A 26,723-nucleotide genomic window follows, 5' to 3' on the forward strand; every position below is an offset into this window, starting at 1 on the left:
GGTCAGACAGGGATAGTCGCATTTGCACGAGTGACTTGGGTCACCAAGATTACAACAGGAAACACATTCCGGCGGAGGGAGCTGGTAGGAACGTTGGGTTGCTCGGTCAATGGCCAGGGTCAACGGCGGCGTGGTGTATTCCCCAAATATGGCCGACTGTGAGGGCGGGCAGAAGTAGGTTCGTGAGTAGGTTAAACGTTGAGTTTTATAAGGGCCCAACGGGGTGACCAGCCCCTCCCCACCCAGCCCTACCCCTCCCACCCCCCACGCAGCCCCACCCTCCCCACCCAGCCCCTCCCCACCCTCCCCACCCAGCCCCTCCCCACCCTCCCCTCTCCACCCAGCCCCACCCCTCTCATTTTTAGATGCACGATGGACGGACGGACACAATAATTCCCTGTGGGCTGGTGGAACAGGTGATTCCTACCAGTATAACCGAAAATTAAGTAGAGCTATGAAGTAAACAGACGTCACATTGAAATCGAAGCAAAAGCAACCACTTTACAGAAGAAATCGAAACAAGACACGAACATAAATCTCTACTACATAAAGTAAGTGTCCTGTAGCGAAAGTTGCCTCTGAAAAATCTCCTTCATAAACCATTCGTAGTAAAATAAAGTTTGAGAAATATCAACATGGATTTAGAGTCACTATTGCACTACACCAGCATGTTAACAGAGAGGGATATGCCACGTAACATTGCAGGTGAAGTTATATACAGATAGATTGTATTTATTTCAATAGCAAGGGCCCAATAAGCTGTTTTTGGGTGCCCTGCGACGGTAAAGATGTTATACAGTACAGATAATACTGATTTAGCAGCTTAGCATCAAACTATGATGTATATGTAGGACTCGTACTCCAGTTGTCTTTCTCGTTCCGTTTATTTACACTTAGAGTTCACATCTCTTCCACATCACCGCTCCGTGTCTCCCCGTTCGCTCCGATGCACTGCTATCACTGTTACCACTGCTATCACTGTTACCACTCCTACCACTGCTACCACTATTACCACTGGTACCACTGTTACCACTGCTACCACTGCTACCACTGTCGTATCTTCTCCACTCACTCTTGTTCCTCTCTTCCCCGAGCCTCGATCACTCCAACTCCCCCACCAAACCGAACCCCGTCTCTACGTTCCGCTGTCCCTCTTATCCCCGCACCAATTAGTCCCTCTTAATTATCTCACCCCCCGCTTTACCCCTCGCCCCCAGGCCCCCAGCCTCACGTGGCCTTGTTATTCCCGCCTGAGCGACGCCAGTCATTAAGCACTCATCCTCTTAGCCAATCACCGGCCTGTCTCCTCGGTTACCCCTAACACCTGTCGCCAATCTTAACGACGTCCTCCTCACGCCCGACAACAACAACCCTGTCCTCAGATACCCCCCACTGTACACTGCTCGCTTGCATAACAACAGAACACACACAACGCGTGGCGCGTCATATTTCAAGTCCTACATATATATGGAAGAGTATCCAAGGATATTTTTGTGGCAATAAAAATACAGAGATAAGTAATCACGTGACCCTTCCTGCGCTAAAGTCCATAACAGAGCCACATGCTGAGAGTGGATATGTCCTCACCGGTTGGAGCCAAGGCCTGTGCTGTGCTTTCTCCCTACCCCCATTCTCCCTAGCCCCATTCTCGCCAGGCTTTTGTGAAAGATTTGGGTGGATCTCAGGAGGGTGATATCCTGGTAGCCAGATCTTTTTAAGCTGCAGGAAGTTGGCTTCCCACGCTGGTGGTGCTGATATTGGACAACTCCTGGCTGCTTTAAATCTACAATCACCTTCTTTCTCCGCTGGGTTGGCATAGTGCTGATGCTCAGTTGTTCGAGCTTCCAGCGGGGACCTTGAGCAGTGCATATTCAAGAGGCATGGTCCAGGCTCTTCTAGTTGCAGACCTGCCATGGGTGAAATGTATGAATACTGTACCAACAGATGGTGTTCAGCTACTACTGCCAGAGCACAGGTGTGGTAACTCGAACGCACCCGGTTCCATTCATCTTAGATTTACTGGCTCGGGAAATTGAGACTTTTTAGAAAACGGGTTTTTTTTTTGGCAGCCATTTTCCAAATCAGTCTTGCAGTTGTGACTCCGTTTCCTTTATTTTGCCATTTGACGTTGGGGGATGCTGCTCGGCAGACTCACGGTCAGGCAACCGTACTGCCCTTGGGATCTTCTTCCAGTGTTGTCCTCACTTCACTATCTATCCCCCGTACGAGCGATTTGCATCAGCCAGGTAAAAAAATCTGTCACTCAGAAGATGGTTTTGATCGTGGCTGTCACCTCTGCCAGAAGAGTGCAGGAGTTGCAAGACGTTATACTGTGAGCCCTGATATCTGATTTTACAGAAATAAACAGGGTCGTTTAACCAGTGCCAGCAAGGCCTGCTTTGCTAGCCTAGATATTGTTAGAATCAGAAAATGAATTTTTTAAAATAATTTCATATATATTTTCATTAATGCTCTATGTATTTTACAAATTTCGTTCCCATCAGTCTATTAACGTCATTTCATTGCTAATCTCTCCCTCAATTGCGCTGCTTACAGTGTAGCTCATAAATGAGATCTTTTATCCAGTCAGATTTTCCACCTGTGCTGTCTCCGTCTCTCCTGGGGACGATGTTGTTGGCATATTTTTTAACCAATCAGATTTAAAGTTTGCCATGTTGGGCGTATTCTTTGACACGCCGGAGACTTCTAGCTGGCCTAGCCGCCTACGTTAGCATTTTTCGTGTGGCGTGATCGGAGGGCCAGTTAGCTAATTGAAGCTAGCACATAACACAGCATCATCTAAGATTTATGTAAACTTTTTTTCGTGACGTTTACATTTTTAGATGTCGTGCTTTAGATTTTTTTCTGTGGGGAAGCCTGTTGAATTCTGATTGTGTTATTTGTGTTTTACGGCATTTTTGCTTTCTTGGTGGTCGTATGAGTAAATGTGACTGGTTGTTGTGAGTTTGTTCTTGTTTCTTTGGTAATGACATTGATTTGGGCGATGCGATGTCTATTTGTGATGCAGCATCCTGTCATACTGCGTAATAGTGGTACATCCTTGATGGTTTCAGTCACCATGTATTCATGTCTCTGCACAATTAGTGTATTGTAACTCCCATAGGTGTTGAGCCTCGTGTTAAATCACTTCATTCCACTCTATAAAATTATTGCCACTGTGAATATTGGGTGGTTACGTCGAATGACAATAGCCTATAGCCCTAGTGTCATGGTGAGGTTATTCGAAGGCGGTTTAATTGCGGGAGAATAGCACTGAAGGCCTAGGTGTAAAATACACGGCCCGCCACTGCATTTAACACACCCATGTGACTTTCTTGTCAAAGGTGATGTCTGTAAGGGCTCTGAATGAGAGCACTGCTCCCTGTCCTGATGTCTCAATCCATCCTCTGACTGTGGTTGCCCCCACTGAGGTCGTAAAACAAAGACCCGAGACAAATCAAGGGAAGAAGAATATGGCACAATACCGGAAGAGGGGAGAACTGCACATATAGTGTTTTAAGTTGAGCATTATTCTGGAACTAAAAAAAAAATGGGTTGTTTAATCCATCTGGAAGAATTCAAGATTTTCTAGCACGGCTACCTGGGAAACCAGGACATGTGGGAACCCTCTCTTATGATAAGGACAGTTGTATGAATGTTACTTGATGTTCCCAATGCTATCAGGTCTAAACTAACATCTATACCTGGTTCCACTTCACATCGACATTTTGTCCTTTGCGGGAAAAGATACGTGGCAGGGTTTAAGGGATACAGTACATCTTGTGCCTTTTGTTATATGAACTGTAGGGCCGGAAGGCGGCAGAGTGGTGCAGTGGTAGCAATTGTACCTCGCAGTAAGAATGACCTGGGTTTTATTCCCGACTAGAGCGTCTTTTTGCATTGTACGTGTTTACGTTCTCCGCCTGTTCTGGATTGGTTTCCTCCAGGTTAACCGGTTTCCACCCATAGATTACAAAAAAAACACAGAATGTGATTGGTGCTTGCCAAACATCCCAACGTACAATCCCTGCTGTGCTCTAACAGCCTCCGTTTCAGTTACTGACATTTGCAGAGCAGCCACTTGGGCTTCTCATATATATGTGTAATGGGTTCCGGAGACACTTGTAGAGGTAACTTCTTTATTACAATACAACACTCCAGCAGTCCTGATACGCTTGTAATGCGAGCAAGGATTGAGGGGGGCAGAGTCTGGGTCACGTGAGGAGAGGGAGGAGTTAGGGTCACGTGGGGGAAAGGATTTAGGGAGAGAACCGGAAGGGGTTCGGGGAGTTGAGACGGAGTAAAACGGGAGGAGGCCACGCTGGGCAGTACGGAGAGAGTGGTGCGATCGCCACGCGTTGGGAGACGTCGGCACCGTCAGCCATCGGTGTCAGGACGCAGAGGGCTAGCGGGCTGTGGAAGGCTAGCTGCAGAGCGGAGCAGCAGTGTGGCTGCAGGGCGGAGCAGCAGTGAGGCTGCAGAACGGAGCAGCAGGGTGACTGCAGAGCGGAGCAGCAGTGTGGCTGCAGGGCGGAGCAGCAGTGTGGCTGCAGAGCGGAGCAGCAGTGAGGCTGCAGAACGGAGCAGCAGGGTGACTGCAGAGCGGAGCAGCAGTGTGGCTGCAGGGCGGAGCAGCAGTGAGGCTGCAGAACGGAGCAGCAGAGTGGCTGTGGAGTGATCGTCGGAGGAGACGCGGGCCTGAGCGAGGACGCCGTGAGAGCGAGATTCTACGAACCCAAATAAAGGACAATGGAGATCGAAACTGAGGAAGAGTCCTTTATTATACTCTGTTACAGTCTAGGTACACAGCCTAGGTACACAGCCTAGATACACTACTCTGGCTACGCTCTGGGGTCCTCCGGCTACAATTACCCTAGGGGAGGCTACCTGACCCGACCCAGCCAAGGTGCGGGTCTGGACTCTGGCTTCCTCGGAACTCGCCCTTACAAGGACGTACCACCACTGGCCCTCACAGCGTCCCGGCCCTTACAAGGACAAGCGGGACGAGGGGGTCCAGGGTCCTAAGCTGGCTGGCTGGTGGGTCTTGGGTCTTGAGCTGCGACTGGCCCCGATCGGCCAGGGAGCTGTCCTTTTATTCCTCGTCCCCAACGAGGGGTGGGCTTGTGTGCGCCCCCAGATATCCCACAGAGCACACACAGCCCCCCCGTTGGTGGCACCAAGGGGCTTAACTGTCTGGGGTGCCTGGGATCCTAGCGCCTGGCGCCGAGGGCTTATCTGTCTAGGGTCCCAGAGCCCCCAGCAGCCCCTCCCCTCTTATGGCACTACATATGCAATAAACATTACTGGTGAGACATGGAGGCTCATGCTGAGGAAAGGTTTGGTGAAGCTGTGCCGTGCTCGGTGGCTCAGGGTTATGTCTCTGGAAGGGCTGCCGGCCATTTGCATGGGGTTAGTTGTCTGCTCGGCGGAAATTGTACGGTGCGTGTCTCGTTGTGTAAAGGGGCCGTCCATAAATGACGTCACGCGATTTTGGACGATTTTTTATCCCCCCTCCCCTTCGTCACACGGCGTCACAAAAAGTCAGACCCCCCTCCCTCAAATATGACGTCACAAAGCTCTCCTCCCCAAAAATAAAATATGCTTCAAATCGCTTTAAACTAGTGTCATTGTAGTGCGTCTTTAATGTGGCGCTGCACTCTGATGTTGTAGGAGAAAACATTTATTACAAAGTCTATTTAATTAAGTAGAACGTGTAGTCTATATTTATTTAAAGTTGCGCATTTTGATGTGACATCACATTTCTCAAATCCCCCCCCCCCCTTCGTCACACATCGTCACAAATGTCTGACCCCCCCCCCCCCAGGTGCGTGACGTCATTTATGGACGGCCCCAAAGTAACATGTGTTGGGTTGTCACCGCTAAGTTTTATTTGAATAACACAAACACCAGCATACCGGGTCCCTCTCTCCTCCTCCTCCTCGGGCCTGTGATTCTGGGTGCTTTTGCTGTGCCCCCTTGCATATCCTGGCTTACCGGGCCGCTTTGGTGCACCGTTCAATCTAATTCGCAGTCTGGCACTGCAAGTATTTGCGACAAGCCATAGTGATAAGAGTTTTAGCCACTCCAGTTTCGACGAGTCCTTCTTTCACAGGTGGCAAAAGTGCATTGATCGTGCGGTTTAGTGCATCGAAAAATAACATTGGTGTGTGTGTAGTGGTTTAACGCGCGCCAAGGGGGGTAAGTGTAAACACGTGTGGGCTGGGAACAGTGGGGTCGTGCTGGGAACAGTGGGGTCGTACCGGGATAGGCTGGTGTTGCTGGGGGACAATGGAGGAGACAGAGACAGCCCGTTAGGCAATTAGGGATGCAGGGCAGTGATTGGCCGGTTGTTGTTGTCAGGGACAAGGTGGCGCCGCTAAGTCTGGGAATGGGGACAGGTGGCGCTGGGGGCGCGGGGCGTTAGGGGGGACGCCAACTAATTAATTGTGAATTAATGAAGAGGGGGATAAATAGGGGAGCGTCAGAGCAAGACGGGGAGTTGTGCTGGGAGCTGGACGGAGTCGGTCGGAGCGGGAGAAGAAGAAGAAGTGTAGAGTAGCAGTGGAGTGAAAGAAGAAGTATAGGGTCGCAGTGGAGTAGAAGAAAAAGTGTAGGGTCGCAGTGGAGTGGAAGAAGAAGTATAGGGTAGCAGTAGAGATGGAGAAGCTGAACGAGAGAGACAGTCGGAGTGAGACGGAGAAGCCGAACGAGAGAGACAGTTGGAGTGAGACGGAGAAGCTAAGAGAGAGCGACAGTCAGAGTGAGATGTAGAAGCCGAGAGAGAGTGACAGTCGGAGTGAGACGTAGAACCCGAGAGAGAGCGACAGTCAGAGTGGGACGGAGAAGCCGAGAGAGAGTGACAGTCGGAGTGAGACGGAGAAGCCGAACGAGAGAGACAGTCAGAGTGAGATGTAGAAGCCGAGAGAGAGTGACAGTCGGAGTGAGACGTAGAACCCGAGAGAGAGCGACAGTCAGAGTGAGACGGAGAAGCCGAGAGAGAGTGACAGTCAGAGTGAGACGGAGAAGCCGAGAGAGAGCGATGGCTGGAGTGGGACGGGGAAGCAGAGAAGGGAGTCGGGAGAGACGGAGAGAGAGAGGGACGAACGGAGCGAGCGAGGCCGGCGGAGCGCGGCGAGCGAGCGGAGAATGCACTAAAGGATGGTGGCGAAATGTGCTGTGTTGGACAAAATAAAGTGACAGAAAAGGAAAAAGTTGTCCGCGTAAAGTTCAGCACTACATATGTAAACAAGCGGAGACTGCCTCTCATGGCGCCTGTCTGAATGCTGCGCTTTCTCTGAAAAATAACCTAAGTCAAGGTTTATCTATAACCTCTCATACGAGCCGACATGCCCAGGACACATTTGATATACACAGCACATTGCAGCTAGCATGCTCGGACTTGCAATGTGTTTGCACTTTGGACACAATTCTATACATATGTGTATATGTTCTTAGGTTTTTTCGGTAAAGTCACGTAATACTTGCAGTCACGAAAGCTTCAAATCTAGAAATATGTATATATGCACAGCGCGTGTATACATTTCGGCAACCTGCAATTTTTATGGACTTGTGAACTACAATTAAATATGAATGCACCACTCTCTGCGTAAGTGTGCACTGGTTGTCAGGTAAACGTGAAAAAAATTAACCTCATATGTGCAGGGTGAGCCCCAGCCACGGTCCAAATGTCATGCAGCAGCAGTGGCGTGAGTGACGCGAACATTGAATATCTTGCAGTGAGGCCAATCAGTCCTCGCTCTGCAACCCTAACACGCAAGCACTTTCATGTTCATGGCCGCTGTGCGCGTAACAAAGCGCCCGTGGCAAATGTTGAACGTTCATTTTCTTTCTTTTTTTCCATCTCGCGCACACTTTTCAAACGATGTCGCGGAAAGTGAGAGCAAAAAAAAAGATTGCATCAAGCCGCCGTCAAGGTGTTCTGCCCCCTCACAAATATCCGCACGTCCGTGGAAGCAAAGCACGCACTTAGCCCGTGCTGCGCCCAGGACGTACAGAGAAGCACGGCCACCGAGCTGCACTGAGCTCCCGCATGCCTCGAAATAGATTTTTGTAAAATCGATTAAGTACGACACACGTACTTTATTTATTTCCTTTAAATGGATTCCCTTTAACATTTTCAACAACAACAACGACGACGCAAGAGTGAATAGAAGCGAGGTGCACAGTGGCACAACACCGACGCACGCACCGGAGATGCGGGGGTGTTCCTCGGCTGTGATCTACGCAACAGGAAATATACAAAGGGATAAGAAGAGATAGCAGCAGAGGCAAAGGATAGCAAGAGGAGGGAGGGAAGGGGGATGTTTGGGGGGGGGGGGGATTGATTGAGGTTACGGAACGGTGAGAAAGTCAGGTCCGAAACGAATCAGCAAAGGGACCACGTCCTCGTGGAACCCTGTTCACGAGGAATATTTATGCCTCGACTCCAGTTGTTCATAATGAAGCAGTGGGTATGGCTCCGCAGATGTAGCTTCTCCCCATGTGGCTTTCTTAACGCTACGTCGCCACGCCACAGCAGTGATACTACATTGCCAAGTCAGCAACTGTTTGCTTGCATGCACAGAATTGAATAACATAACATGCCGTAGTTTTTAGTTTTAATTCACCAAACGACATTGTCGAGCACGGTGAAGTATGATGGTATTAACCCCCACACTCACGTGGCACGCAGAGGCCCTCATACAGCAATGGATTGACAAAAGGGCAGGACATGCACACGTTTTTTTTATTTGAAGCTTATGCATATTTAAGATCAGCCTTATAGACTGTTTTATCCATTTGCTCAGCTTTGTAAGATGAAGTGCTGAAAGGATGTGAATTTCCACAGGGTATTCAATCCCATACACATAACGTTCAACATTACGTAAAAATAATAGAATACAAATTAAATTGTCATGTAAAGTCATACTGGGAGTGGTTTATATTATAATGAGCAGATTACACTCGTTCGAATCTGTATGTGACGAGATAACAGAGGGTCATCAACACAGCCCAAAAGATCGCCGGCTGCCATCTCCCCACACTGGAAGAACTACACAGTTCACGTTGCATCAAAAAAGCACAGAACATTATAAAGGACTCTTCTCACCCTGGACACTCACTGTTTGAGCTGTTGCCATCAGGCAGACGATTCAGATCAGTCAAAACAAGGACAAACAGATTCAAACAGAGCTTTTATCCTACAGCGATCACCACACTCAATAATGCTAATTAATTATTAAGTAATAGTGTTTACAATTGACTGTGAAATAGAGATGTGCAATGACAAAATGTAACCTTATGTGGGTATATTTGGGCTGTTTTTATATATAGTATAAATTGATTATCTTTCATTTAATTTTATTTTTATTTTCTTGTTTTGTTTAATTTAAATTTATGAATGATGCCCTGACTGGTGAGCATTTTAAATTTCGTTGTACTGGTGACAATGACAATAAACGATCTATCTATCTAACACATCATAACAGTAAAAGTAATGCAGGCTGGAAACAAATAAGATTAACAACACGCAAATCGTGTGCAGCATTGTGTGTACGAACGCTCTCAGCCTTATCCAGACCACCAGCTCCAGAGAACTGCATTTGCCGTTCTGAAACGCCAGCACGTGTGCAAATGTGCGTAAAATTCCCACCTCTGTGGGATGGTGAGACTCCACGACTGCGTCGGTTTTCGCGATGGCGTAGCTCGCAGATGCGTTGCAGAGTTGTCCGACGCGCTAGCCCCGTGCCTTGCCGCTCGCTTCGATGTCCGACGACGTTTCGGTTCGTGCAGAAGATCTCTGCACGCGCAGGAAGATGTCGGGCACCATGTGGTGAAACCAGAGATGTAAAACCACCTTGCCTGGTGTACAAGGAGGTCGTGGGTTCGATCCCCACCCTGACGCCGATATATTTGGAGTTTGCGTGTCTCTCTCGTCGTGATCGTGCGGATTTTTCTCCGGGTCTTCCGGATTCTCCCTCCACATTTATAAACACGCGTTTAGAGTATTTGGCTGCTGTACGTTTCCACGTGATAAGCCACTTCGTTGAGCTATCATTTGTGGCCAAGTCGCTTCTGAAAAAGACCTACATTACTCAGTGGGCCTTACCTGATTAAAAAAAATAGTTTAGTTTAGTAGTACGAATGCATATCAATCACTGCTCGCAGTTCACAATTAGCATGACTGACGCCTAGATACCAACTTCTTATTCATCATTGCAAGTCGTTGAAATTGAATATCTGCACCACTCCATTGTCTGGTAATTGGTAAACACAGCCAAAGATTCCAGTCTATGAGCTGTCTAAACAATACTCTCCTGGAGCACATCAGGTGTCCTTACTGTGTGCGTACTGCACTCAATTGTGGGTGAATACAGAGGAGGGGCAGGGTGTGAAGGAATTTTACACGCAAGCATGGTTTCACCATTTGCATCACCACACACACGATGCTGGTTTAACCATTGTTCTATACGATGACATTTTGAGCAGAATGTCACAGGAAGTGACTGACGCTCCTCGGCACATGGAGCGAAACGTTGGACACCATGCCGAACAACACGAGGGCATAACCAGGAAACACATCAGAGGGGTAGAAATTGCATACTGCAGTTGGGATCCTTTCCCCCGATCACTCGCTTGAAAGAGTGCCACGTACGGGCACCACGAGCACAGTCGGAGGAACATGCGGCTACCGAAATGCTCCTGTTATTTGTTTGCGGTTTACACGTTTATCTTCTGTGCTGCAAGGAAGAGATTCCCCCTTAATAGGGAGACCCAGCCGTCCCACTGGAAGGGAAACGAATGGCTCTGCCAACAGCCAAAATGCCATCTCCACGAGCAAATGAGACTTTGCCCATGGGCTTCGGATCATCGGAGAATCTGAAAACATCAATAAATGCGAATGTGCAATAGAACGTCTGCCACCGGATAGAAATGGAATTGGGTTAATAATCAACTCAGCAGAGCCCAGTTCAGTCAAACTCAGCAACATAAATTCTCGATTTGAGTTATCGAGGGTGCTCTGAAAATGTGACATCCAGGACTGAGCATCATTGTTAAGACAGTTTAACACGTGGTAGGAGGCTTTCGCGACCAATATCATCCATATTAGATATTTTTGGGGGGGTTAAATCGCGTAAATATATAAATGCGTTGTTAAAACCCGCCACCACCCGACACAGTTAAACAGAACATGCCAATTCGTCACATGTACGGCACACTGGTATGTTGGAGAGCCAAGCCACAACATTTACAATCTGAGTACGACGTTTCGCCAGTAATTACAACTAGCTTCATCAGGCGACAGCCAGATTTGTGGAGAAGTCTTACTGTTTCGTTCCTTATATAGAGGAATAGATGTGTTAAACACGAAGCTGCGCTCTTGCGCAAAGTGGGGGCGGGGGGGGGGGGGTTTACTGAGTCAACATACATTATGCATGTGCATTATGTGAGCGCAGAAGCGTGGTCACCACATCTACGCCTCTATATAAGGAACGAAACAGGTGGACTTCTCCACAAATCTGGCTGTCGCCTGATGAAGCTAGTTGTAATTACTGGCGAAACGTCGTACTCAGATTGTAAATGTTGTGGTCTGGCTCTCCAACACACCGGTGTGCTGTACTAGTGACGAATTGGCCACGTTCTGTTTACGTGACAACCCTTACTAGTTGGCTGTGTTGGGTGGTGGTGGGTTTTAACGACACGTTTATATATTTACGCGATATAATCCAAAGCACCTCTATTATGGATTATTAATACTGTCCAACTAGAGCTATGAATAATTATGGATAATATAAATAATAGCACAATTACAGACCTTTTAAAACCCATGGTTAACAGTCCTCCGACGCCATTTCAATCATGTTTGTTGTTTGACTATACTTCACCATGCTCATGGGGGTCAGGAACCAGTACAGATATCACTCATCGCTGATATCTGTGGCTGGAATCAAACTCAGGACACTAATTTTAGAGCGCAGCGCGCAAACAATTTCCCTGTCACTCCATCAAATTTATTTTGAATAATATTGGAAGACCTTACATGATTCGGCATTGGAACACTTCGTGAGTTTTGAAATTTAGAAAAGTACAATATATTGGCAAGGATTACTAACATACAGCACTGGTTTTATATTAGTACCCCTAGAGGCATCAACAATTAAGACGCTTTGTGTTTTCTGGATGTATTGCGTGCAGGTAGTCGACGGAAGCTTCCCGGAAAACTGAAGAAGCTTCCAGAAGGGGCTCCTCAGCACGCGGAGTGAATCGTCAGACATCGTGTCGAACGGCGCGCGGCACAACCCAAAAACACACATCTGAGAGCTGATACAACAGGGCAATCGCGACAAACCCTCGCAGTAGATCTTCTTTTTTTATTCCACCATTGATTTTTGTAACACCTATTTGTTGAAGTGGAGGTAAGGGAGCGGGTTTGGGTTGGCCCTGCCTCATTTAATTTAAACACTCTTCACAAAATAACTATAGCACACTGCGTGTATGGAGTTAGTGCAGATGCAGCCAATGCTTTTATTGGAAGGAATGGAGCACTTTCTCTTTAATGCAAGGGGTCAATTTGGCCGTAACACCTGCGTGCGGGATATATAGCGTGCAAATGTACGCCAGCCTGTTAACCTCATTGATCCTGTGCTGGGAAGGATTTATATCGAGGGCTTTACATTAGAGCCGGGAGAACCTCTTGATCACAATCCAAGGGATTGTTTAGCCCGATTAAGACCGTGGGCTGATCCTACCATAGATCGTGGCCAATTTTTTTCAACGAGCCAGAAGTGGGAGGGAGGAGTTTGCGTCTTGCCAGCGGTTGAGAGGCATCGTGGTCCCAGCCCGTGATATGGAGCAGAGGAACACTCGCCATGGTGACCGAAGGGGCTATTAATGAACACATACAATTCCCTCCGATGTTCCCTTCACCTCACCTAACTAAAGCCCTAAATCCAAAATTGTAATAGGTGCAGCAGGATAAAGCGCCTGATCTTGCTCCTTGAAGATCACCCGTAATGAAGCAAGCATGAGCCCGGGCACTGTGTCTGTGTGTGTAACGAGGCTCACAGTTACACCACGCAGGCCTCGGAGGACAGGGCCCGTCCAGTGACGGTCCTGGCAGAAGCCGTGAGCTGGCGGGATGGTTTGTACCATAGCACCGTGGAGATCGTTAACCGTGGCGAGTGAGCTCCCAGACCTACGGGGTTTGAGCTAGGCTGTACCAGTTGACCGGTAAATGCCAACCAAGGAGGTAAAGCATGAACGCTACATATGTGGCCAGGTGGCTCAGCGATATCATGAATGCCTTGCAGTCAGATGGTTGCACATTCGAATCGTGTCTTGGGGTTGTTGACTGAGCCCCGTATTCCTTTCAGGGTCGATGCAATTATTACCATTTTGTGGAGAAGACAACAGTGGCTGTCCTATGGACATACTTGCGCCCAACATCAGAATGTGGATTTTTTTTACCATTGTCTCAGAGCTGTAAACAGGTGATGAGCACTGCCTCAAAGTTAGTTTGAGCAGTAAATCACTGACACATTTGACCATAAACCAAATGCGTGTGTTGGTGACTTAGTTTGTAATGTAACTGCAATTCTGTTAAAATACTTAATATTTTGCAGTCCCTATACGTTCGTAACAATCATAAGGTTATGCATCATTTTGCATAAAGAATATAGCTTGATGCATATATGTTACGAGCAAAATTGCTTCTTCCCTTTATTGTCTTTTTATCGATGTATACAGTATATATATAAATCATGCCATTGTTGGCATTTAATGAGATAGAGTATCCATTCAGAACTCTGTCCAAGAAAAACATATATCTGTGTTTTAGACAGTAACCCATGGAAATATTTCACAAAAATACTTCTGAAAATACCTTTATATTTAAACACGATGGGCGACACTTGATCACACACGCTGCTACAGAGAGAAATGTTCATCAAATAACAGTCACATATATATAGTCTTCTCAGCAATGACATTTAACCAAGTAAAGTTCAACACCCTAACTTAACGCGATGCCTTTTTGTCTGGTCATTGACGATTGGACTGAAACCATAAACTCATCACACTTGTTCATAATCAAGTTTTTTTATAACATTGGTCGCGAAAGCCACATTTGAGAGCCTGGTTTAATCACAGGCACCTAAAAACCAAATTTGAACCCAAAATCTCAGCGGTATCAGTTGAGTGCTTTGACCCCTGAACAACCTGCCCCCCTCGAATATTGTATTGGAATTTCAATTTAAAAAAAAATCTAGGCCAACCTCAGATTATCATATATATTCAAAAAAGGGTATGCTTGTTCAAATGATCACTGGGTGATGCCCATGTATGTTAGTGGTCCAGAGTCAGTTGCAATTTTTTTCCATGTGAAGACTATTGCCTTCTCATCATCATCATCGTGCATGATCTATCCACTGCTGGATGAAGGCCTCCCCAGGCCATCATCATCTTCCACTGTCTTGTAAAGAAACAATTTATCTCGCTCCTGCACATGAGCCGATTTCATCGCTACATCTTTATTCACAACTACCACTTTATTTTATAATGCAGTATCACACTAGTTTGTCGGCGATGACTTCATTAACTACACAGTTTACTCAATACTCTCATGTGCTTTCCAGTTTTTTTGTCGATGATGTATGTCTTCGATTGTTTAGTGAACTTGTTCTATGTGATTTACAATTTAATTAATTTTCTCCATGACTTTTCTCTTGCTCATATTCATCATTTACTGGAGACTCTGTTCCATTGGTTGTTACAATGACTATGTCACCACTGAATCTGAGATGACTAATATATTCTCCCTTCATATTTATGCCTTTTTATTACACCATTGTTTCTCGGAACCAATTTTCTTCACATCAGGTCGTAATTTTATCAGCCGCAGTGATATGATACGCTGAGTCAACCGTATATTCCACCTACTGAGGTGTATCGCAGTCATTATCCTCGTGGATAAGGCGGTGCATGTGCAAAGTGGTGGAAGGGCCAATGGAGAGCATCAGCCTGCCCAACGGACGGACTGCCCTCGAGTGTACTTTGCAAGAAGCAGCATCACGTGCCCCTCTGAGAGTGCGTTTGTGACTAGGTCTTGAAGAATGTTTGTCTTCCAAGGCCAAGCAAGAGCTCATTTTAACCAGAATAAACCTGGGACATGTGGTATCGAGGATTCGCTGTGTATGCCTAGAGTCGTTGATATAGGCAAACAACTAAGCATTTTTACCATTTAATCTTAGGGGGAGTTTAAAATATTTCAAAAATGTTTTCCCCTCCTTTATATATATATTTTTAAAATTGGGAGTTTTAAATGGTTTTGTTAAACGAAGCAAGATCTGGGCAACATAATATGTACCATTGTTATTGTCTGAATGATCACTTGTCTTCACACCTGTCGCTCGAAGCAGAATGAGCTTTCAGGTCATTCAAACAATACAGGTTTTTTTTATTTAAGGTGTGCAGTTATGAAAAGATGCTCACTCCATCTGTAGAACAGGCTGGTGACTGGCGCGTATTGCATGCAGCAAATGGATTTGGAATGTTTCCAATTGTCTTTGCATCCAAGACACAGTGTGGTAAATGCAATGCTATGCCTTCACTTGTGTCTCAAAGTAGCGAGCCGTATACCACCACAAATCACCAACCTAACACTGCCCACCCCCCCTCAACATCTCTCACAGGATACATCATTGACCGACAACAACAATGTTCCAAAATAGGGAATTATCTTGGACAGCGACGTCTAACCTGCAAAGGTTACACGTTGCCGACTGTCACCTCACGTGTTATGCATTGCGACTGATATGTCACGACAAGCAAAAAAGAAAAAAAAACAATGGGCATTTCGAGAATACAAACGAAGTTGTGATTTGGATAGGTTTCTACCCTTTCTGGCAATAAAACAGGTGTTAAGATGCTCAAACACCAAACAGAAACCTTTCGCAAGGTATCATGTCTGCATTAACCAAACAGACTTGTAGTGAACATGCCAACAAAAACATGCTCTGGTAATATATGCATTGTCCTTTAAAAGAATTGGTCTACACCAGAGGTCGCAACCGGGTACCCGATACCCGTACCCTAGACGATACCCGGCTACCCGTAATCGGCCAGGTACGGGTACGGGTACCCGTTTGCGACCCTGGTGCGGCCGGGTACGGGTACGGGTAGGCCGTGAGTCACTGGTGAGTAACCGTTTGTCACTCATTTCGGGTAGGGTACGGGTACGGGTAGGGAACGGGTACCCATTTGCGACCCTGGTGCGGCTGGGTACGGGTAAGGAATCAAAACCCGTTTGCGACCTCTGGTCTACACCAGAGACAACCTTCTTTAGGGCCCATGTTGTTACGTTGTAATTTATTAAATGTATCACGAAGCAAAACATTTTACGGAACTAAAACATTTTACCGGAGCACCGAGAAAGTAAGACGTTGAAAATAAAATAAAAACACTTTATTTTCCAATAAATAAATAAAAGTTCACATTCAGACTGTGGCTTAGCCATCGAGTGTGCAGGCGGTGCAACTATCGAGGCCCAGGGCGCCAGGCTACGAGAAGGGGGCTTTGGGGGGGGGGGCACAAGATGTAATTTATTGCACCAGGGCCTGTGCCAACCCACGCTCAGTCCAAACCGCTCGCATCAAATCTGCATATTTCCAGGGTCACGGCGCACAACTCCATTAGCCTCACAGGCTCAATGTTAAGGCTCCTGCCGTATGGGGATGCCTTGCAGCGGACACGCGCCGCATGAAGGCGCTCCGCTCAGATAACATTCTTAACGATAACCGTAAATGCACTCCGCTCCTTTACAATTACTTCAAGCGAAAGGAAATTCCGACAAACGGCAGCTGGCTGGATATGCGTTACTTAATTTACGAACGGCTGCGGATGTTGGAGGTGGTAAAGATGGATGAGGTTGGTGGTGGTGGTGGTGGAGGTGGTGGTTGAACCTTCAGAAGACAGGGCGGGCGGGGAGGGTGCCCTTATTCCTCGCAGGTTTAGCAAACAGGTCACACGCTGTCTCAGCCGATGTGAGAGAAAATGTCTTGTGGCATGCAATACGCGGGCGATGGAAAATTTACGTCAAACGTATGGCCGAATGGTTTTCCAATCCTCCACCCCCCCAACCCCCCTCTCGAAAGTAATAATTTGTGACAACACCGAAGCACCTATATGCCCTATTCAATTGCCGCATTAAACAAACAAACAATACCCCCCCCTCCAACAACCACACCGGGGCATGACAATGGCCACAATCAACTGTTGTCATGGCTACGCTTTAATGCGCAGGGAACAAGACCACGTGCGTTCGTTAAACCGCGCGTTTGTGAAACCTTTCCAATGACCTGGTGGCCCTTGCAAAATGTATATATAATCAGCAGGCGATCTATGGGAAATTATGTGCTTGTTTATTTGTGTACTTCCAATGCCCATAAGCATCTGGCAATTCATCAGTGTTGCTTCAAGCAAACCCGACTCTTCTTTTGAGACGCTGAATGTAAAAAAATACTGGGTCCAGAGTTTGTTTGTGTCGAACCGTTGCTGCTGAAATTCCGGAAGGCTATGTGGCTGGTGAGATGTGCACAAAATACATTTTACTGGTAGGAACCTCCTGGTTACACCAGCCCACAGGGGATTATTGTGTCCGTCCGTCCGTCGTGCAGGGAGGGGCTGGGTGGGGAGGGTGGGGCTGGGTGGGGGGTGGGAGGGGTGGGGCTGGGTGGGGAGGGGCTGGTCACCCCGTGGTGCCCTTATAAAACTCAACGTTTAACCGACTCACGCCGGCTTGTGCCCGCCCTCACAGTCGGGCATATTTGCGGAATACACCACGCCGCCGTTGACCCTGGCCATTGACAACGCAACCCAACGTTCCTACCAGCTCCCTCCGCAGGAATGTGTTTATTTTCATGTGGAGGGACAGATATGGGACAGATATGGGAAATAGGCATGTTGTCTGATTATTTATTATGTAGTATACATCCTGCCTCTATGTTATTGATATTCTGAAGCATAGTGGTCATTGATGGAGTAAGTTAAATTAAAATTGATGTGGTTGATGTCATGGAAACAAACATCTCCTGCATGTCAAAACTGTACCTTAAAAAGCACTTGTACACACACAGTAATGTTAACTTAAAAACGCCATTGCTGACGGAAGGGCCTCCGCTTGAAGCAGCGCACTGGAGAGGCCCTCTGGATGGTGTTTGGCCTACTCTTCCACGCTGGTCAGACATCTCGGAAGAGGTGAGGGGAGACCCACACTTTTACTCCACCCATATGCGGCCTGCCGATTGACCAATTGTGGTACACCTATTTGCACCGCCGGTTGAACAGAGGCAGAGGGATTTAAGAAACGTGCCCACTGTTTCGACTACCGCGCCCCTGGAGGTGGAATCGGCGAATCGAACCAGTGACCTCTGGAATTCAAAGTTGCAATGTGTTAACTATTGCACGGTGGCAGAATTCCACGCGATGCAATTAGGTTTAATTTAAGGGGGGTGTAAGCGTGGGAGCCATGTGGCAATGTTTGAGAGGACCTGCTTTATCACAGCTCAAGGCCAAGAGGGTCATGTCATAGCCCACTCAGGAGCATGACTCAAATCCTCCTCTGCCGTTTTTACACTTCAAATCCCTCAGCTTGAATTCCCAGACTGGCAGCAGTAAGCCATTGTTTTGTATTGTGTCCTGGAATAAGCTTACAACACGATTCCCCATCGTACCCATGGACCTTTGGCTTCCAGCTATCCTGTATGTGAAAATGTGTTATTCGGTGGCAAATGTAACAAACAACTGGAATAATTGGATCTTGTTGCATTTGTAACAAGTGCATTGTAATATAATTACTCCATTTATTTGTGTATTTTTAATGACAAGGCTGTGTGTCAGAGGCAACTGAAAGGAAATGTACAGCTTGGACGTAATTGTGGGATTCGCAAGAGAACAGCTGCCTCAAAGACACATTGATGAATAACATTTGACAGAGTTCAATATAACGAAAACAATAACACTACAAGGGCTACTTCGGTCCACGGAATTATTGGAAAAAAAGAAACTGCCAAATAATTAAATGAATCCACATGGGACCTTTGTATACGCACCTACTATCTTTACACTAATAGGATAGGGAAAAAATGTTTTTCATTTTAATTAGTGCTTTCTCATGCCTCAATTAAAGAACAGCACTGATTGCATGTCAATAGTAACATCACTTTCTGGTCGCCTGAGGTTTTAATTAAAAGTAATTGGTGATTTATAAGAGCTGCTTATAGCCTTGGAAGCGGAGCTGCAAACAAGTGTTTTTTTCTCTCTTTTTTTAGAAACCTCAGTGGATGTGCGATTATTGTGTTAGACCATAGCAAGGCCCTGGTATTAAAACGATGCACGCTGCTGGCCACGTCCAAAGTCATGCAGAGGAAAGTGAATGGGTTTGCATGTAACTGACGATATCAATTCTGGATGCACAGAGATGTGTACACTTTGGAAAGACATGGGCTGTATGTGCGTGCGTGTGTGGAAGATCTGGACACAGTCCTATCATGCCCAAGCAGCTTCTGTTTGGCTGGATAGAGGATGGCTAAACGGGCACGTCTTGGGGCAAGAGAAGAGATGGATTACTGCGGCACAGAAGGACATGGAGCTGGTTGGACCTGCTGATGGCTGAGAACAACGGTGTCAAGATCGGCCTCTGTGAAGGACACAACTAACTGGACAGTTTGAGGCAGTTGCCCTCCAACAATAGCGGCGGGCAGAGGAGCAATGCTCACAACAACAAGCAGAGAATCAGGCGGATAAATACAACAAGCTGGCATCGTGGGGAGCACAGGTGGTACATCTGCAAGCCTTCTCACTCAGTCAATCCATGGCACCTGGGTCTGTCCAATTATCATTTGCCGGCGAGCCTTTGACACTTCATGTCACCTTAAGATGAAGCTATTCTAGATTTGAAGTTTTCGTGACTGTAAGGATCCATACTCTTTGGTTCTTTCGGTAAAGTCACGTAGGTGAAAAAATTAAAAAATGTAAAAAATTAAAATACAAATAACAAATACAAAATATAAAGAAATCACGACGTTTTGATTGCAACACAAGCAATCATCATCAGGTGTGACAACCACAGCAATAAAATTGTTTTACTGAAGTGGGAGAGATGCCGGAGTTAAGGGGATTTATATAAGTCAGAGAGGGGGTTGTGGGGGGGCGTTGCGTGTGCGCTAGGGACTGGGACGTGAGACTGGGCAGGGGGGGGAGTGGGCGGGGCTGTAAGTAACCTGACGCAGTGCCAGGTGCGCGGGTGGGGATGAAGCAGAGGTCGCAAACGGGGTTTGATTCCTTACCCGTACCCGGCCGCACCAGGGTCGCAAACGGGTACTCGTACCCGGCCGTACCCGTAACACTACCCGTACCCTGTACCCGGCCGGGTACGGGTAGGGTACGGGTATCTGATTGCGACCTCTGGGATGAAGCCATGTTGCAGGCGCGGGTGGGTTGATTCTAGGAACTTGAATTGTGAGAAGAGACAAGACGTTGGGAAATGAGTGACAAACAGTTACTCACCAGTGACTCACGGTCTACCCGTACCCGGCCGCACCAGGGTCGCAAACGGGTACCCGTACCCGCAGCATCAACATCCTGGCACCAGACAAACTCCACTCTACACCCTGGCACCAGACAAACTCCACTCTACACCCTGGCACCAGACAAACTCCACTCTACACCCTGGCACCAGACAAACTCAACTCTACATCCTGGCACCAGACAAACTCCACTCTACATCCTGGCACCAGACAAACTCCACTCTACATCCTGGCACCAGACAAACTCCACTCTACATCCTGGCACCAGACAAACTCCACTCTACACCCTGGCACCAGATAAACTCAACTCTACATCCTGGCACCAGACAAACTCCACTCTACATCCTGGCACCAGACAAACTCCACACTACATCCTGGCACCAGACAAACTCCACACTACATCCTGGCACCAGACAAACTCCACTCTACATCCTGGCACCAGACAAACTCCACTCAAACATCCTGGCACCAGACAAACTCCACTCTACATCCTGGCACCAGACAAACTCCACACTACATCCTGGCACCAGACAAACTCCACTCTACATCCTGGCACCAGACAAACTCCACACTACATCCTGGCACCAGACAAACTCCACTCTACATCCTGGCACCAGACAAACTCCACTCTACAATGGGAGAGTGGTGGTAGGAAGCTTGCAGCGGAGCAAAGAATCCATTCCCTGCGGAGTGCATATCAAGAGGAATTTAGCATATTTATGGGAAATGCAGGTATGCGATTAGTACTACTATAAAATGCGTAGGAGGATTGGCGAGGGGTTTAAAGTCATTATGCCCATGCATTATGCAGGATTAGCAGTATCAAAGGGATGGAGTAAGGTTAGAATTAATAAAGGGAAGGAATGTTAATAATATGGCGCCGCAGCAACTAATATGCTTTTAGACTATACATTGTAATATTACACTATGTATTATTCTACTCACCCAACTGTATACCAAACTACTGTATATTCACTATACAATTACGATACTATATATTACCTAATACATTGTATTAAACATTACACTTTAATACTAATTATTATTATACAATATGCTATACACTATACCATTGACCGTCGCGTGCAAGGTACTAAGAGGAAGCAACGAAATATGTCAATGGGAGAGTGGTGGTAGGAAGCTTGCAGCGGAGCAAAGAATCCATTCCCTGCGGAGAATACAAGATATATAGTCAATGTCAGTGAGTGGACTGCGGTCTGAAAGTCACCGTAAACGTGAACACAATCAGTTAAGATCCGAAATGGTTTATTACGTCCTTCCAATGATTGCTGAGCCAGAATCCATCTTCTCGGTTGAATTGTCTCTGTGTTTGTATATGTGGATCGCCTCATGGACGAATCTCTCATGGTAGCCGGATGGATTGCAGAGAACCTCTGTCTTGGAGAAGTCAATATCATGTGAGCCCACTGAATTGTAACAGTGATCTGCCACGGCTGAGGTGTTTGTCCTACCGTGTTTCAAGTCTGCTTTATGTTCACGGATGCGGTCCGAGACATGTCGTTTGGTTTCTACAATGTAACTGCTGCCACAGAGGAAACTTAGTTTGTAAACGCCAGGTTACTGTATGTCTGGAACCACGTCTTTAACAGACGGGACTAGATCATGGATTTTATGTACTGTGTTGAATCGGACCTGGATCTTGTGTTTTACCAGGATTTTGGAGATCTTTTTTGTGACCCCAGCAATGTAGGGTAAGGTGATGGTTTTGAAAGTCTCCTCAACAGGATCCTTCTTGGTGGTTGGAGTGATGGTTTATAGCAATACAGTATATAATTTAATGTTGGGGTTGTCTATGGCAGTATATAGTACGGTGTAGACTCGTGTGATGTAAGAGAATAAAGTTTAGATGGAAGCATATTATATTTTTTACGACGTAGAATTGTAATGTATTACTTACTGTTAGTAACTCAGCTTATTGTAGAGTATATTTAGTATACTGATGATACTATGTAGTTTATACTTTAGTTGTTTACGTGGTGGTTTTAGTTACTGCAGCTACATACTATTAACACTCCTTCCCTTTATTAATGCTACCCCTATCCCCTCCTTTTGATGCTGCTAATCCTGCATAACGCACGGGCATAAGTAGTACTAATCACATACCTGCATTTCCCATATCCCCTCCCTTTGATGCTGGTAATCCTGCATAATGCACGGGCATAAGTAGTACTAATCACATACCTGCATTTCCCATATCCCCTCCTTTTGATGCTGGTAATCCTGCATAATGCACGGGCATAAGTAGTACTAATCACATATCTGCATTTCCCATATCCCCTCCCTTTGATGCTGCTAATCCTGCATAATGCACGGGCATAAGTAGTACTAATCACATACCTGCATTTCCCATATCCCCTCCCTTTGATGCTGCTAATCCTGCATAATGCACGGGCATAAGTAGTACTAATCACATACCTGCACTTCCCATAAATATGCTAAATTCCTCTTGATATGCAAATTCTTTTGTCAAGGCGCCCTTTCCCCCCCTTCCAACCCCGATTAAATATACGCTCCAAGCATGGTGCTGTTTCATTCAGACGCTGTCTCCCCGACAGACCTGGTCTTCACCTGAGGACGGCTGCTTGCATTGTGGCCGAAACGTCGTGAGAATGATTTTATTGTTTTATTTTTTTTATTTTATTATTTCCATTCTACGTGACTTTACCGAAATAACCAAGATGATGAATCCCTGCAGTCACGAAAGCTTTAAATCGCTCTAACTAGCATTTATCGTTTTAAAAAATTCCATGTTTTTTACCCCAGTAATTTGTATGGGTTAAGGGTAAAAGGTAAGGTAAAGGTAGGCTCGTTATTTTTTTACCTTTTACCTTACCTGCTAAAGGGTAAAAGGTAGGGTAGCGCGATTGTATTGTGGTAAGGTAAAAGGTAGGGTAAAGTTTCTCTTGTTTTTTTTACCGTTTAACTTTTACCTTACCTTGCCGAGGCCTAGATGAAGCTAGCCTGGCACAAGTGCCATCGTGACATCACAGCCACTTAGTGGCTAACGTCAATTATTGTTTTTGTTGTATACCTCTATGGGTGGCGAGCAGTGATGTAGTGACTAGCGGGACTGTACTTAGAACCCGGCGACTCGAGTTAGATTCCCGTTCATGACCAATAAGTCCAAAAACAATGCAGATTAGTTGTCAATACATATGTAGTGACATCGCAGACGTCACATATGTAGCGACATCGTGGATGTCACTGGGTAATGCCGGCTCTAGCGAGGAACGGCGTGCGATGCATTGCCATCGCAGACACCCCGTATATGTGGGTATAGTACCAGCCCTTGTGGGGGCTCGGTGAGCGCTAAGTCATCATGCTGAGTTTCACCACGCGTGGCGTGCAGTGCCGACCCCTACAGGACTGGGGTGTGGGAGTGTCAGCCATGGAATGAGGTTACCCCAGGCCATGGCACTCTGGTTGACCCTGGAAGGCACGTGACGAGTAAGATCTACACAGGGGCCCCACGTGGGGGCTGGCGGTGGTCACGTGCCGGGCGAGATCCTGCTAGAGGGTTCGAAAGGGTGGTCCTGACCAAGGGCGGAGCCACCCACGGCCAGCGAGCATATAAACCGGGTCCGCAGAGGGACCGGGGTTCAGCGTTGCTGTTGTCATCTGAAGATCTACATTCTACGTCCAAGAAGAAGTCACCAACACGTCGACCTGGACTCAAGCTGGGGTCCGGTCCGTTGTAGCTACTCCCAGTGTAACTATTGTAGTTAGCCTGGTGGTTCACCATCATAGGTTGTTATCTGGTAAAGGGGCAGTTAACCCTTTTGTGTTAATGTATTCATAAATGTGTTGCCTCCAAAGAGGACGTCTGCGACTCAGTTGAATCCACTACAAATACAACATGAAAATATTGGCAAATCATATACTCGACCCATCATTTACATTTTTCAAAAATCTTTTATTTTTAAATGTACAAAACTATTATAGCCAGAGGTACAAATTGTTATAGCGTCTTATATTGGGTAGATTTTGAGATAGCTCACGCAGATTCTCACTCTCGAGACGTGTGCACTGAGCTGAGGTTGAATGCTTGAAATAAATACAAAGGGGAATTATTTATTTCCGACAAAAAAACAACTGCTATTTCACAGCCGATTTTCAACCGGATATACATATGCAAAATCATATTCAGAGCATTTATATAAATGTATCCGCACATTCAATGCTTTTTAAACATGTTGCCCAGACTGTAAAATGTATGGAGTGTTCTCAATGCATAATAAATACAAATCAACAGCCCTTTGTCAATTCACTGCTGAATGAAGACCCATTTATGTCATGGCAATAATGAGGGTTGTTCGACCATACTTCCTCATGCTGGTCAGTATGGTATGGCTAAAAGGGGGATGGACTGAGAACTGATTTACCTATCACTTGTCGCCACTGATGGCAGCCGTGGTGAGGAATTAAACTCAGGTATCTGGGTGCGCTTACCACTCCCCCTCTCTCAGTACATCCCCATTGTTTAGTTCATGCTTGACTGCCGACTCATCAGTAGCTGCTGATGTGCAGATAGAAAAAGCATTTCTGATAGGGAATGAACTAATACCATTTCAATACGCTTAGAAGGCAATACATGAGAATTAAAAAAATATATGATTTCCTAATCTCAAATTAATATATTTTTTATTAGAATTTATTTTCATTTGACATTTTATTTGCTTAATTCCAGCCATCATTTGGATTAAACTTAGAACCACATTTCCTTTTATAAGCCATCAAAGCTGAGTCAATGAGGTAAATGATTAAAGGACTTATGGCAAAGCTATGTCGATTTCCAGCCTGTCTTTTGCTCTGGTCATTTTGGTAGCCCTATGCGCATAAACATTTGATATTTAAATGTGTTGAATTTTGCAAATGCATTTTCCCTACACCTCATTTATAGGTTGGCTTCACGTAATTAAAACACGCGATAATTAATGTTATACGTTTATTGCTCTTGATAAAACATTTTGCACATTCTCCTTTGCTGACCCGAGGATGTTGGTTTAAGTCTTCAGAGCAAATTAATTCAGATATAGGACAGAATCTTGAAATAATATCCCGAAATGCCGGTACATGCTCGTGATTAAGTCATATCATTCAAAATAGCTTTTATTGTGTTTTTGTTTTTTTACAAAATCTGCGGCAGTAAAAACAAAAGGGGGGGGGGGGGGGGAACCTGACATTCCTACAATAATTTTGTCAAAGTGTAATGTAGCTCTCAGAGACACCGTATTGTCTTCTGTATATTTATTAATAAAAAAAAGTTCAATGACAACTCAACACGTAGCCGCGAGTGACTCCGTACACTTGGGTATTGACACCAAACTTAATTTGGAGCTTTCGTGACTGCAGGAATTACTCTTTGGTTCTTTCGGTAAAGTCACGTATAAAGATAAAATAATGAATTAAATACTAGCATACGACGTTTCGATTGCAACACAAGCAATCATCATCAGGTATAAATGAAATAGAAACAAATCTAGTATACTTAGAAATGTAATTTAATACAACAGAGAGTCAGATAACATAACAGTCAACACCTTACCTGGTTGATTACGTTCTTTAGCATTCTCAGGAAGAACGTAATCAACCAGGTAGGGTTTCATCTTCTTGGTTCTTTCGGTAAAGTCACGTAGAAGCTTATATATAAGCTCCTAGCTTGGCAGTGTCTCATTCTTCACCTGAAGACGGCTGCTTGCGTTGTAGCCGAAACGTCGTGAGAATTATTTGATTTTATTATGTTTTATTTTTATTATTTTATTACTTCCCTTCTACATGACTTTACCGAAAGAACCAAGAAGATGAATCCCTGCAGTCACGAAAGCTTTAAATCGAAATTTAACCAGGTAGGGTGTTGACTGTTATGTTATCCGACTCTCTATTGACACCACTCTACTCGGAGACAGCACAGCTCCCAGTCTCAAGACAACTTGCAGACGATGGAGAGGCGACGGCGGTAGTTCCACACACAAAGCAGCCCCAAGCCTCCACTCACGCTATTTATCCTCGCCCGGTCCGGCCACGTCATATTCCTCAATCCTCCTCCTCACCGCACCTGGCCCTGCCGCTCACCGCCCTTCTCATACGTCTCCGCCATTGGATCCCGTCCAGAGGTCGCAA

The 26,723-nt window shown here is 46.1% G+C and overlaps 1 long non-coding RNA gene across 1 annotated transcript in view; it reads left to right on the top strand.

Moving 5' to 3' along the window:
• LOC133342515 (uncharacterized) overlaps positions 1-15,796 on the top strand; it is an 82,106-nt gene extending 66,310 nt beyond the window's left edge. The window contains exon 3 of the long non-coding RNA XR_009755162.1: positions 12,196-15,796. This is a non-coding gene — a long non-coding RNA (uncharacterized LOC133342515). The remainder of the gene's footprint in view (positions 1-12,195) is intronic.
• The last annotated feature ends 10,927 nt before the right edge of the window (positions 15,797-26,723 follow it).

The sequence above is a fragment of the Lethenteron reissneri genome, chromosome 15, assembly GCF_015708825.2.
Source record: "Lethenteron reissneri isolate LAM-NWPU_2019-01 chromosome 15, ASM1570882v1, whole genome shotgun sequence".
NCBI classification, from domain to species: Eukaryota; Metazoa; Chordata; class Hyperoartia; order Petromyzontiformes; family Petromyzontidae; genus Lethenteron; species Lethenteron reissneri.